Consider the following 13,429-nt stretch of genomic DNA (forward strand, 5'->3'; position numbering starts at 1 on the left):
AGGCTATGAACATTCAAATCCTTTAATTTTTCTTCATAAATCTAATCTGACTCAAATCCTCCCTTCTTATTTTATTGCTTTTCTCTGAGCTCTCCTCAGATGTTAACTGAGCAAAATGAGGCCATAATCTCAGGTTGGATTTTTAGGTGTTGCTGTGATACAAATAAACCCATGAACATCAACATAAGGGTTGATGTTCAGTGAAAATATTATACTCACTCCAATGAGCGCAGAGCCCCGGTTTGTAGCATTTGCGCTCTCTGTATCTCAGAACAGTGCACAGATGCTGTTTGTTGCACTTGTAGAAATAACTGACCAAGACCTTAAAACTGAAATACTTACAGCTTCTCAACAGGAGAGAGTCAGGGCACAGCAAGTGAAGGAGTGGATTAGCAGCATACCAACCACCCTGAGTCACTTCCCATAAAAGTGTACATTAGAAGCCTTTTAATTAGAGAAGCAGCTTACTTCACTTTGAAAGCAGACGTAGTATGTATACCCGGAGACTGGTCGTGCAGAGAGTTAGGGTAAAGACACCGCGCTGTGCGCTTAGCAGCATGCTGACTTCTGCATGTCGACAAACCTTATCAGACCAGAGCAGGCTTCAGTATTAGGCGATATCTATTTCCTAGAATAATCTTGCGGAAAACTGCTGAACACTAAGCACGTCTTCTGACTTCACTGGGACTTCTACCTGGGCATCCCAACACAGAATGGGGTGCAATTAATGTAAAGTTAGATGAGTTGATTTATAATTTAGGTTCTATTCATCACTCTTTTTTTTCTTTCTTTCTTTTTCAATGCTTTTGGTATGGTGGAACAGAAAAGCAAGTTTCCATAAGGAGACGGGTGACAGTCTCACACTATCCAAAAAATTGACAAAAGATTAAAACATTATTTCTAATGCTACACAAGTGCAATTTTCCCTTTTCAGGCCAGCAGCCTTGATCTCTAAACCACCCCAAACCACCCTGTATTGATTTTGAATTGTCAGAGCCCATCCACATTTGTTTCCAGAAACTTTAAGCAGAGAATATGGGCAGCTTGTGGGAAACATACAGCCAAAGTAACATGCATCTTTCAGGCAAGATGTTTAAATAATTGTGAAAGGTTTTTCACACTGCAGATTAATAGAGGGACATTTGATCAACTCCTATATTAAACAGACCACATAACTTACCTGGTTACTCTTATACTGAATCCAATAGCTTGTTTGTAGACTAGTGTATATTTTCCAGATAAGACTCACTATCTGAGGACACCAAGAAATGGAGATTCTGCTACTCCCTTAACAAAAAAGGACTTGTCCATGTTTTCCAACATTTTTCCATCAAATTGCATTACCTGCCATCTGAAATTGGGGAAAAAACAAACAAACAAAAAAAAACAAAACAAAAAAACCCTCCCACACTGAAATGAGAAAGTTTTTGCCAGACAACCCAGCTTCAGAACAAGGAAACACAGTTGTTCTATATCAGGGTTTCCAAGCTACGTTTTGTGAACCACAAGTGGAACACGCTACTTCAAAGCTTCATACAAATCAGAAAATCCCACCTGTCACCATCTTTCTATAGGGGGTGAAGGATAAGAACTTACACTGCAAACACTGCTGAAAACTCAAATGCCTTTTTGGTACTTTCTCCCAGCCTAATAGAAAAGCAAGAGCTGGAAATGACACCAGAAGGGGCTGGGGAAAGACCACTCTGAAACCACATCTTCAGCTTGAGCATGTTTGGGAAATAAAGAGCAGTTGCTGCTGCCTCCGCAGCATCACAGAGCTTTATTTTGGAGTGGTGGCGCACAAGCAGGCCAAGTCTGGGAAACTTTCCGTGAAGCAGCATATTTGAAACTCAGATTAGACCCCATCAGGTGGGTCTAACATAACTAGCTAGATTTGATCAAAAAACAAACAAACAAAAAAAACCCCTACCTATGCCTAGGATAAAACACTGAGACACTGACTGAGGATCCTGGTCCATCTGAACGTAACGTCTTGCAGGACCCTATAGCACTCTAAGCTATATAGAACAACCTTTGTTTCCACAGATGTCACTCACTAGTTACTCCATCCACTGCCAGCACCACTTCAACTCTTCCAAGGTCTTGTGCTCACACCTTTCCTTCTGTGTGGCTGAAGGATGAACGAGGAGAGACAGCACAGTTTAACAGCGCCATGCCTTCCAAGCATCAAAGTGCTATTTTGTTGAGAAAAGAATGAAAACAAATAGACAATAGGGATAATACAGTGCCTATTGCGAGACCTTGTGAGATTCCCCCAAGGGCATCTCAAAGGACCATGGTATTCTCTGCTGATGCTTGCATCAAAGATAGCGATGCTACTTATGCTCAAAGTCATTGTGTCCCAGTTATTCTAGCCTTACATACAATGTCACTTATACGGATGAGCACAACACTTTATAGACAGTCTGATACTTTTATCTTGGAGGTGTCAGATCCAACTTTCCTTTGTGTCATGTGAATTCCTGAACAGAAAATGATCATAATGAACCCAAACACATTCCAAAATGCTCTTCTCAAGTCACTTTAATGGTATTTACCTTGCTTGCAGGGAAGAAGAGGACAAAAGGGACAAAATGGGATTTTTTTTTTAATCCTGTCACTCATTAAAGAAGATATTATTAAAATAGTGTGATAACCTAGGATAAAAATATAAGTACACCCTGGTCTGTACTAAGAAAATTACTATCCATATTTCAGTTCAGATCAACTGAGTAGAGATGTACCAGTGAGATAAGTGGTGTAGATGCTATCACAAAGAAAGGCTTTTTTTTACCACTGTCATGAAAATCTGACACTAGACCTGAAACTGTCTATTTCTGAGTAGTCCCCCTTTTAACAGCCTACCACCGCACATGCAAGATCGCTGCTGAGCGCAGCACCCTTGGGGAACGGAGCTTTCCCTTCACGTCTGGACTATCACTAGGATTTAACAGCATGCAGCATAACTGTGCCTAGAGTTTTTATTAGTGCACTGAAAAAGAGGTAAATTGTAACAGCAGAAGGAGACAGAGTTTAAGAGGGGGAGAAGAAGACAGAGGCTGGAGCAGGGTGTACTGCGACTTGAAACTACTTGGAGAAATGCTGCAGCAAAAACATGAGGGTGGGTAAATTCCTCTAGAGGAGGTAAGTCCCCATGCCCCAGGAGGCTACGCCGGCAGTCACCACGGGCTCAGCACAGGGGAAGAGCCAGAGAGAAACCAAGAACATACCAAGAATACGATGCCTTTGGTCTGCCCCCCCCCCCTTTTTTTTTCTTTCTTTTCCTTCCATCCCTCTATGAAACCAGACCTCTAGGACTCAGAGCAATAATCTCCCTGCACTGTTCACTGCTTCCACTTCCAGCTTTTCTCTCAGGCTGTGAAAAGGTATGGAAACTGATATTTGAGCTTTCAGCAGTGTTTTGTGCCTAAGTATTTATCCTTCATTCTTACACATCTCTGCACAACAACGAATTTAAAAAAAAAAAAAAAAGTGAGAGAGAAAAGCTGCCATCACTGTGGGAGCCAAAGCACAATAATTTCTCTATACACCCAGTACCACAACATTTGATTTTAAGAACCATCAAGGCAATTGATCTCTGTTTTTCATGCTAGCTCTCGTGCTGCCATTTAGGAGAGTAATGATCTGTAGCAAATATACAGGAGCTTTGAGCTTGTGAGCACAGCACAGTATTGATCTGTACTTGAAAGTATAAATCTCTTTGAAAATTCCTACCTTTCCCCCCACCCTCTCCAGAGGAATACCGTAATAACAGAGGTCCATCATTTCCCTCCTCACATATTTTGTGAGTGAGTTTAAGCAGTTTTCAGCCTGCACAGTCTATAATGATTTTATCTGAAGGTGAAAAGTCTTCCCATAAGAAAACTAATCTAATTTCACTGAAAGGTGTTCATGCATCCTGGGTATGATATTGGGAAAGATATTTCTTTACCATAGATTTATTTTTACCTTTTTCTAGCTGAGGCAGCTTTATGACATAATATATGTCTGCTTTTTATATATGTCACTAGAGACTATAACCACAAAGTCATAACTCCAGAATAAATCTATACACTGCAAACAATATTACCCAGGACACTCATCTTAAAAAGATAGGCAGTAAGGAACAGCAGAAGTAAATGCACCCTTTCTTCTAGAAAGAGGGCCTAAAAGACCCTTAAATGTGGATAATGTTAGTAACTCACTTGGATGAATCAATTCTCTCATTTTTTCCTCAATTAGCTGGGACCAGTCTTCCAAATATCACTCCCGGTCAGCTTTGCCTTAAAGCCTTTAAAACTTTGAGTTCCATTTAAAAAATAATAAATTGAGTCTTAAAATAAACACCTTGGATTTCTTCAGATCTGAGAAAACCTCAGTTCTGATAGCATTATATACTGCATAAGACACCAGATAAACAGACCACAGTGATTCAGTCAGTAGTTATGTAAAGCATCCTTGTCTATTAAAATTGTTTTAGCCAAAAGATCTGATTCATAACTGAGATTTATGATCTTAGCTGCCTCTTTAGCCAGCCAGGTCCAGACCAACATAAGAAACTGTCTTTGGCTGTTGCCAAGACCTGGTACGTAGCCAAAGCTCCTTGACAATGCGTTCCCCTTGGCACACAGGCTCCGGCTCTTGGGTGCACATACACCAAAGTCGTGGTTAACCGAAGCAGTTTGGTGCTTATGGCATTCAGAAAACAGGCATTGCTCTGCCCATCTTCCTTGGGAAACCCAGGCGGGTAGGCATGCTCAAAGCGTGCCCGGTTCTCCCACAAACTGAACCTAGATGAGGATCTCCCAACCTCCTTCATCCAGCGGCTCCGAATTTAGAGCGCTCCCTCAGGAACAGGTAGGGTTGGACCCCTGTTCTAATGATTAATTCAATATTTAGTTCTGTATCAAACAGATATTTGCTTGTATATATATACAGACAGACAGACACACACACACACACTTATATGTATGTATGTATGTATGTAGGTATATATATTTTTTGAAACAAAGAAAGGCCTGATCTTACATAGACACCTATCTGCTGGGAGAACTCATAAGTGAGAATCCCGAAAAGCAGCCTTCTGACAAGACTTCTGGCTTTTGGGGATCCCATCTTAATCACCTCCCTCACCCAGGCACTGCTTAAGGAGCAACAGCACTTGCTTACTAGCTTCTCTGTACAGCTCTATTCCCCAAAACACTTTCAGTGTACACTGAAAGAGTAGCTGGCTGCTTCTAAAGGCATATGACAGCCCTTAGCTATTATAAATCACTCCAGTAACTCCAATTAAGCTTCTCTAATTTACACCAATTGAAGATGCAGCTCGTTATATCTTGAATTTTTTGCAACATAGGAATTGGTCTATGCTACCATCATTCCCACCAAGACTGTCCAGCTCCTCAGTGCAGCAGTTTTATCTACAAGCTCTAGCATAAGTTCACCCTTCATCTCCAGAGCACATCATATTAATGGAAAATATACTGCGGCTTGTGCAAAATTAAAAAAAAAAAATCTGTGGATGGTTTTCCTGTAATTAACATGATCTTTATCAACCCCCTCACCCAAGACTATTCTAATGGAATCCCACCCAGAAACTGTGTTTTCTTAAGTTATAACTCTGAACCAAAGTCATGCAGATTTAGAAATCCATTGGCAAACAACACTTTACAAAAATTGTGTGTTAAATTTGGGGTTTAGGAAGGGAATGGAGGTAATAAAGATGTCTTCTCCTATTAGCTCAGCCTTTTGAGTGAGCTAATAAAAGCCTGGGTTTCTATTCCTTTGAATTAATCTGTTCCTGCAGCTTAATGACTTGCAGTATCTTGCTCTCAGATAGCTCCTTTCACCTGGGTGACAACAGCTGTCTTCACCGTTAATGTGCAGAGATATGTGCGGATCAGGTAAAAATTGGTATGCCTGTTCCACAGATGAATAAATTGAAATATCTTTTTTCTTTCTTGGTAAGCTTGGGTTTCTGCATAGTATTTCTAACAGAGATTTTCTAAGATAAGGTGTTCTGCTCCAGCTGAAACAAAAAGGTTTAGAGCCTCTGATTTAAAGTATTACATGGCTCAATGGATCCCAGAATTCCAGATTTTTTCATGTGGAGACTTTGTGCCTCTGGAAAATCCTCTAACTTCCTTATAACTTGCCTCCCCAGAATAAACTGGAATCTTTGAAGCTGTGTCATTCAGAAATTAATCTGCTAACCTAAGGAGGCCACAGGAACCAAAAGTCAGGTTAATTCAATGTAAATAATTTATTGAGGCATTAGGCCAAATTGGATATTTATCTTTCACAACAGGGGATCTCATCATGCCATTACGAGTTCTACTCTGCCCTGATGCTTACATCATTCATCAACCAAAAAACAGGCTGCGACCGCTGTTTATTCTACCAAATAAAACTATTTATTGGTTTTTGCTTTCTTGATGCTTCCATGTATCTTAGTCTCATGTGCTTGCTGATTCTTGTCCTACATTATGGCTGTAAATGTTTTTTGTTTGTCTAATTAGATACATCACTAGTGCTAAATATAAGGGGATCTTCGTTACTGACTGGAACCTCCTGATGCTGCTGCAATGTAGCTAATAAATTAATAACAACTTTTTTGAATGAGAAAAAAGTCCACTGTTTTGCAATTAATGAATATATAAAATGAAGTGATAAATCATAGTGATCCATATCTTATGTGAGCTTCACACTAAAACTAAGAATTTAAAAAATATGGAAAACATTTTTTTTCTAATTGTGTCTCCTCTGATTTCTATTAAATGAGGGATCTTCACTGATGTAAGATATCATCACACTGTAAGCAGGACACAGTGTAGTCGCTTTGAAGTTTTATTTGTGTTCTTAATAAACATTTTCAGGCACCTGCTCAAAGTAAATAACAGTCATGGAATTGAATAAAGGATCAATATTTTATATGCAGGTGGAAGACGTCTTTTAAAATGCAGAAATCTTGCAATGACACAGATTGTGAAGAATGTTAGAAAAATATTGGGGAAACCTTACAGTCTAGGCTGAGTCTTTCTGTACTTCTCAGAGAAAATACATTTGCAACAGCGTATTGCTATTTGCCATTGCCTGTTCATTTTATTTACCTTCCCTTAAGTGTAGCTGTTTAGCTCTTTTCCTGCCAAAGGATGTTATGAACACAGTTTTCCTTTATTACACCGCTCTAAAGCCTTTTGTACTATAAGTCTTCACAAAACCTCACATATGTATATTATAAAATTACAGGGAATAAGTTCCATATGAAAAAATCATCATATTTCTTCATACTGTTTTTTAGCAGGGATTCTGACATTAAGCATGGGAGCAACAGACATTGTTTTAATTCTTCGCTGTGGAAGGAAAAAGAAAATCAACTTTTTGCCTTTGGTTGAGAAAGAATTTTTTACATTCTCCCTCTTTGCAGTCTCTCCCTTGCAAAACCAAAAAAGGATTTTAGCCACACAAAAAGTAACCACAATTATATGGATTGTGTCATTGATAAATTCCAAGGGAATATAACAGGCTAGGTAGGCACATACCATTAGATCTAGCTCTTCAAAGTATTAAAATTCTAGCCAAGATTCAGCTGGAATATTTGGCCACATCAGCCCTCAGAACTGCATTTAATTTTTAAAAGACTTGATCTCACTCTAGATTTAGACTTTAGGAAAGTACCTCTTTCAAGAAAGCATTTTCATAGCAGTTTATCTTTAAACATGTGCTTAGGTCCCTTGAAGTCACTAAATACAGATAAACTGAGAACAGGCACAAGTCTTTCACTTCATGACAGCCTGCCTTAGTTTTGTATAATTTTTAGTTAATCCTAGCCTTTCTGTTTGGAGTGAATTTAGCCCTGAGTTATGCTGATGCAGGATGGGATCAGATTCAGGGCTTCAAAGTCTTCAGGATTTTTGGAAGGGACATTCCAGGAAAATGGGTAATTTTCCTCTTTCCCACCCCCCAGGAAAAAAAAAAGAAAAAAAGAAAAAAAAAACATCATATCATTGAAGTATTCTCAGATGTTATAGATTTTTTTTAGTCTCTCTTCTTTTTGCTTAACAACTGCTTCCTGCAAGGTTCCTGATTCACTGATTGGAAACAGTTTAATTCTGCATATTTGTTTTGCTTTTAAATTGAGCACATCCAAAGGAAAAGCTCACATGACTCTTCCTTCCGTTTACACTAACAGAGGAGGAAAGAAATAAATGAAAAGATGCACAGAAAGGATAGGTGTTACTGAAAGCTGAGTAGTACCTACGGTGTGCAGTTCGTGCAGTGGAGAGGGTCCTCACTGGTTGGAGATCTGTGTATACGTATAAGCTCTAGAGCATGAATTTGTCTCTAGCCATATATATCCTGAGCCCTTTAGGATTCTTCCTGTAAATGAAGGTTGCAAATAAATGCCTCTAACATACTGTGCTTAGTCTGGTCAGTGAAGCTGACTATAGGTCAACTAGCAGTTAAAGCTGACTATTAGGAACCAGCAGCGCTCTGAACCTTAACCACATTTTCCAGTTATGTTGTAGGAAAGTGCAATGATCTAGTTAAGGTCAATCTAATGTTCTAGACTTAAATGCCACACCCATAACCCTGATAATCAAATCGAGTCAATGAGTCAACCCAGATGGGAATCCAGGTTCTTCTTGGCTTACTGTTATCTGCTCTGCCCATTAGGCTGTATGACTTCCATAAATTATTTTGGAGTTGCTGTGAAAAGAAAATAAATACACACGATGCTAAATGTCGCTTCCCAGCTGTAGTGTAAATTGGAATTTTGGAATACAGCACTGCTCTCTGACTCATTCTGGATCCACTCCAGGTGATGCTGGATCCATCCATGCTGGGGAGAGAAGAACATAAGGGATTTTTCTTTCCTTTTTTTTTTTTTTCTTTTTCTTTTTCTATCAGCCACTGTCAGATAACACGTGGATGTTCATGTGGTATGTCTCTAGGATGCAAAAGAATAACAATGCAAGAGGGGGCCTTTCTGAATACACAGGGATAGAGAGAAGAGGATAAAAGGACTGAAGATTTATACAGGAATAGTTTAAGCACTACCTCATTGTCAGTGCTAAGTTTATAACAAATACATGAAACCCAGACAGAAATGTTGAGGGGGGGAGGGAGGGGGAAAGTTATGACTGAGGTGTATCACTATATAAAAGACAAAAAATAGCACATCCAAGGAGCAAAAATTTGCTTCACATATAGTTTAAATACAGCCACCACACTTCACATCTCATGGGCATGGCTTTACTCTGAGCTTCTCTATTGCTTCTTTGCAGTTGGAGAAAGTCCAAAAAGCAAGGAAAACAAACACATCACACATTCACTGTGTGATCTATTGGTTTAACAACACTCATTGCACACCTTAAACATTTTCTACGGGTTAAGAAGACAATGGGCCCAGTACAGCTCCTGGCTTTCATGCAGACTGCCTTGCCAGGATAAAGCAGTGGCAAAGGCTGCTTAACCAGCATCGAAGGATTCCCTCATGTAGGAAACCTCAAAGCATACAGAGGTGGCTCAGTGGCCAGTTCCAGCACAAGAGGCTTCAGCCAAAGACATGCCGGTATGTGCTGGGAATTCAGCGGATATTCAGCTGAGGAATCAGCCTCTCAGGAGCCACAGGTTACTGGCGTGTCTACATTGCAGTGTAAACGCTGAAGAGACACCTGAGATTACAATTTCTGTACAATTTTAACAGCAAAAGCAGGAACCAGAGGGGAAAAAAACAAAACAATGCAGAGATTCAAAAAGAATCTAGAAATGTGTCGTTATTTTGAAGACTCCAAGCTGACAGCATGCTTACAGACCAATTCATTGAATGCTTATGGCCTTCTGCAAATTAAGCTATAAAGACACAGACTTGGTGGAGCCTTCACAACTCCACTCGTTCCGTGATAGCGTAGGGAAAGAGAAGATGAGAATACATCTCTGTCTAGGACCGGATGAAAAACAGAGACAGGTTTTGTTGGGAGTGATTCATTCTTTGGATCAGCCTTTTAATACTTTAGTAGTTACAGTGCTGACTTATTTATTTTTATTATTATTAAATCTCTGAGTAATAATGATGCAGTGTCCTTGAATGCTTAAAGAGCTCTCTCTCAATGAGCAGCATTCACTTCTATTTAATATTCTAGTTTAATTAAAATAATCTTTCCTAGGGCCCTATTTCATTTAATTCAACTGCAAAATCCCAATTGACTTTCAAGGGTGCAGCATAATTTGCATAATGAACACAGTGATAGCTACAGAGAAAACATCACCTCTTAGAAAAAATATCAGGAAGTAGGGTGAGAGTGGGGCTATTATGTACAGTGTTTGGGAAGCTTTTGCTGACAGCAAAACCTAGAACTGGAGAGAAGCAGGAGGAGGCTGGTTCTTGAGAGTGAAATCCAAAACAGATAGCACTCTTAAAGGGATCGAACTGTAGGTACCCACCAAGCAAAAGCTGAGGGCAGGAATATGACTCAAAACCGTGCTTTTCTGAGATTTATTCACCTTACTCAATACTATTGGAAGGCACTTCCCTTTAACTGGGATTATTGTCCTGAGAGCATCTTAGGAAGGCAGACATGCCAGGTCTTTCAGCTGAAGTCATTCTTATCTTTTGAGCTGTGGCAGAGGATAACAGGGAGGCTGCTGCTTCCTTTTCTGGTTAAAGTGTGCCATGGGTAGAGCACTTACACTGGTTGGGCGAAACTTGGGTTCAGATCTCTTCTGCCTGATTTGGAGCACATACCTCTTCCAACCACTGTGCTTCATTATTTTATCTAATGGGTAGTCTGCTCTGTTCACCATACCCTGAGAATCCCTGTTGGACTGATCCAGTGGTAAGAAGAGGGAAAGTAAATTTAGTTCCTGGATCTCCAGCTAGTCTGGATGTCCAAGCCAAGATAAAGTTCAAATAAAAGTGAAGGCAAGCTACTCAGCCTGATTAAGGCTGAAATGTTTCTATTTATGAAGCATTGCAGAGAAGATCTTGTCATGGAAACTTTAAGAAAAAGAGGTGTGACACCTGCAGAATTTGGATATTAATTTTGGTAGTAGGATTACAATTATGGATTAAAATACCCAAATTCCACTTTAGAAAGAAACTTTGACATCCAGCTGTCATTGATTTAGAAAAGACCTACACCCCTACAAATCTCACAGGAGCCAATGAGTAGTTCTTTTCAGGCCCATAATGAGCTAAAAAAACCTGACTAAAAGCCAATGATGCACAAATGCATCAAATACATTAATGAGGGCTTGAAGAACAGAATAAAAATATTGTTCTGTACGGTAAGTCATTTACTAAGCATTAACAGTGAAATCCAGTCTCTTTACCTGTTGGCTAGATCTGCAAGCAAGTGGTAAAAAGGAAAAGCGACATGATACAATTGCTGCAGAAGTTCTAGCCTGCATCTTGAATGACCAGCTTTGCGAGGCAAGGAGATGCAGGGTTTAGCTGCTGCCTTCTCAGCAAAGTGCTCCCTGGTGTATGGTCAGACTGCTCCATTGATCTCTATTGTTCTTGGACAAGTTTTCCCAGTTCAAATAAAAGCGAAACATTTTTAAAGGAAATACAGGCAGCTGCTTTGCAATTCTTCAGTACCCAGGCACCAATTACCTCACGTGCTCTGGAATGTTTCTTTGCTAAAAGCAGCAACTTTCATTTTGCAATATTCACAGCAAAAGAGGGAGCTTTAACACCCTCTGTGCTATTGCTCAAAGCAGAGGTTGTCAGTGCGAGAAGACTGATCATCTCCCTCCAGTGAGCACCCCGGGCCAGCCAGGTGCTCTGCCACTACTAGTGATAGACACCTTCAACACGATCGCGCTCACGGCAGTGCTGGAGGAGTGCGAGGAAAGGAAGGGTTTCTGCCCGCTGGCCTGAGGCGCCGCAACTCCAGAATGCAACAGTTCTGCTGCTCTGCAGGGCTCGTCGTGCCCGCACCGTCCCTCCGACCGCCCCGACACAGCCGGGCAGGGGAGAAGCGGGAGCAGCGGTGCGACCGGCAGCGGCGGGGTCGGAGGCACTTCTGCCCGCCCGCACCGCACCGCGCCGCGCCGCACCGCTCCCGGCCACCCCGCGCCGCCCGCCGCGCCCGCGGCTCCCCCTCCCCGGCCCCGCGCCGGCTGCAGGTGCAGCCCGGCACCGCCGGAGGGGCGGCACGGAGCGCGGCGGCACGGAGCGCGGCGCCGCTCCGCGGGCGCGGGCGCCCGGCAGGCACCTGGCGGCGGCGGGGCCGGGGGGTCCCGTGCGCGCTCCCACCGCGGCGGCTCCCCGCGCCCGCGGAGCCGGGGCCGGGGCTGGCGGTTACCTGCTGGGGGTCCGGCGCGGCGGCGCGCTGCGCGGGGAGCCCTGCGCGGCGCTGCGCGCTGCGCGCTGCCCGGGGCCGGCGGCGGCAGGAGGGGTTTCGCTGGCGCTGCGAGCGAGGCGGGCTCCTGCCGGGCTCGGCGGCGGCCGAGGGTCTCCCTCCTTCTGCGCCGAGTGTCAGACTTTCCCCTGGCTTCCCTTCCTCCATCCCCACCACCCCTTTCCACTCCCTCCCACGCACATGCACACCCCTCCAGCAAATGGGCTGCTCGGCGCGCGGGGGTGTGTGTGTCTGCGCGTGTCAGCGAGCTCCGCCGCACACCCACCGCCGCCGGTCCCGGCGGAGGACAGCCCCCGCCGCCGGGAAACATCCGCTCCCCGAGCGGCACAGCGCCGAGCACACGCGCTGCAGCGCGGCTTGCCCGCCCGGCACCGCGGCGCGGCCGCGGGCAGCTTTGCCAGCGCGCCCCGGGCCACGGACCTCCCCTGCGCTGGCTGATCACACACCTGGCACTTCGCTCAGGGGCATCGCACCCAGTGCTGCCAGCACCCCGCACAGGTGCTGGTCCGGGTCACAGTGTCCAGGGCAGCCTCGGGTTCCCTCGCGGCGCCGTGCATTACTCCCATGACAGGTTCCTGCTGGGGCTGAACTGCAGTTCACTGGGTCATAGACTGGGAATGGAAAAAAAAGGCACCTCGCCACACTTTCTGATAAGGAGGAAACAGCTGGGCAGTGGCCCAAAACTAGAAGTTGGTTAACATTTAAGAGTAAGCCATGTGCAAAGCTGTAGCTGCCAGGGCTGCATCTGCCTTTCCATTTATTTGTTTTGCCCATGGAATGTGCTACATCGGTGGTTCTCCAACTTTTTCATTCTGCAGACCACTTCCTAAGGGAGAATTCCTCTCCTGGACCAACCCCCTCCCACACCAAACCCTTCTCTCCAACATATTTCCTTCTGTGGCTGCCCAAGGAAGAGCCTTGCTGCCCACAGGCTGAGAGCCATTGAACACATGGCACAGATAAAATCAGACACTTCCAGGCAGGACAGACTGGGGCTCTTTCAAAAACTGGCATCGTTTCCATTAGTGAAGAGCTCAGATTGAAGACCTTCAGCTGGCAAA

At 43.3% G+C, this 13,429-nt stretch overlaps 1 protein-coding gene across 6 annotated transcripts in view; it reads right to left on the reverse strand.

The window, feature by feature from the left end:
- The window catches only part of SEMA3D (semaphorin 3D), a 148,261-nt gene extending 135,289 nt beyond the window's left edge, over positions 1 to 12,972 (reverse strand). Inside the window, exons 1-3 of one of the 6 annotated variants that reach the window (XM_067316886.1) lie at positions 2,058 to 2,195; positions 1,181 to 1,351; positions 584 to 694 (exon numbers count right to left, since the gene is read on the reverse strand). The gene's annotated coding sequence lies outside the window, so the exon portion shown is untranslated. The other 5 variants (XM_067316902.1, XM_067316894.1, XM_067316904.1 and 2 more) reach the window with 5 other exon arrangements.
- Between the last annotated feature and the right edge of the window lie 457 nt (positions 12,973 to 13,429).

Source organism: Apteryx mantelli, chromosome 1 (assembly GCF_036417845.1).
Source record: "Apteryx mantelli isolate bAptMan1 chromosome 1, bAptMan1.hap1, whole genome shotgun sequence".
NCBI lineage: Eukaryota > Metazoa > Chordata > Aves > Apterygiformes > Apterygidae > Apteryx > Apteryx mantelli.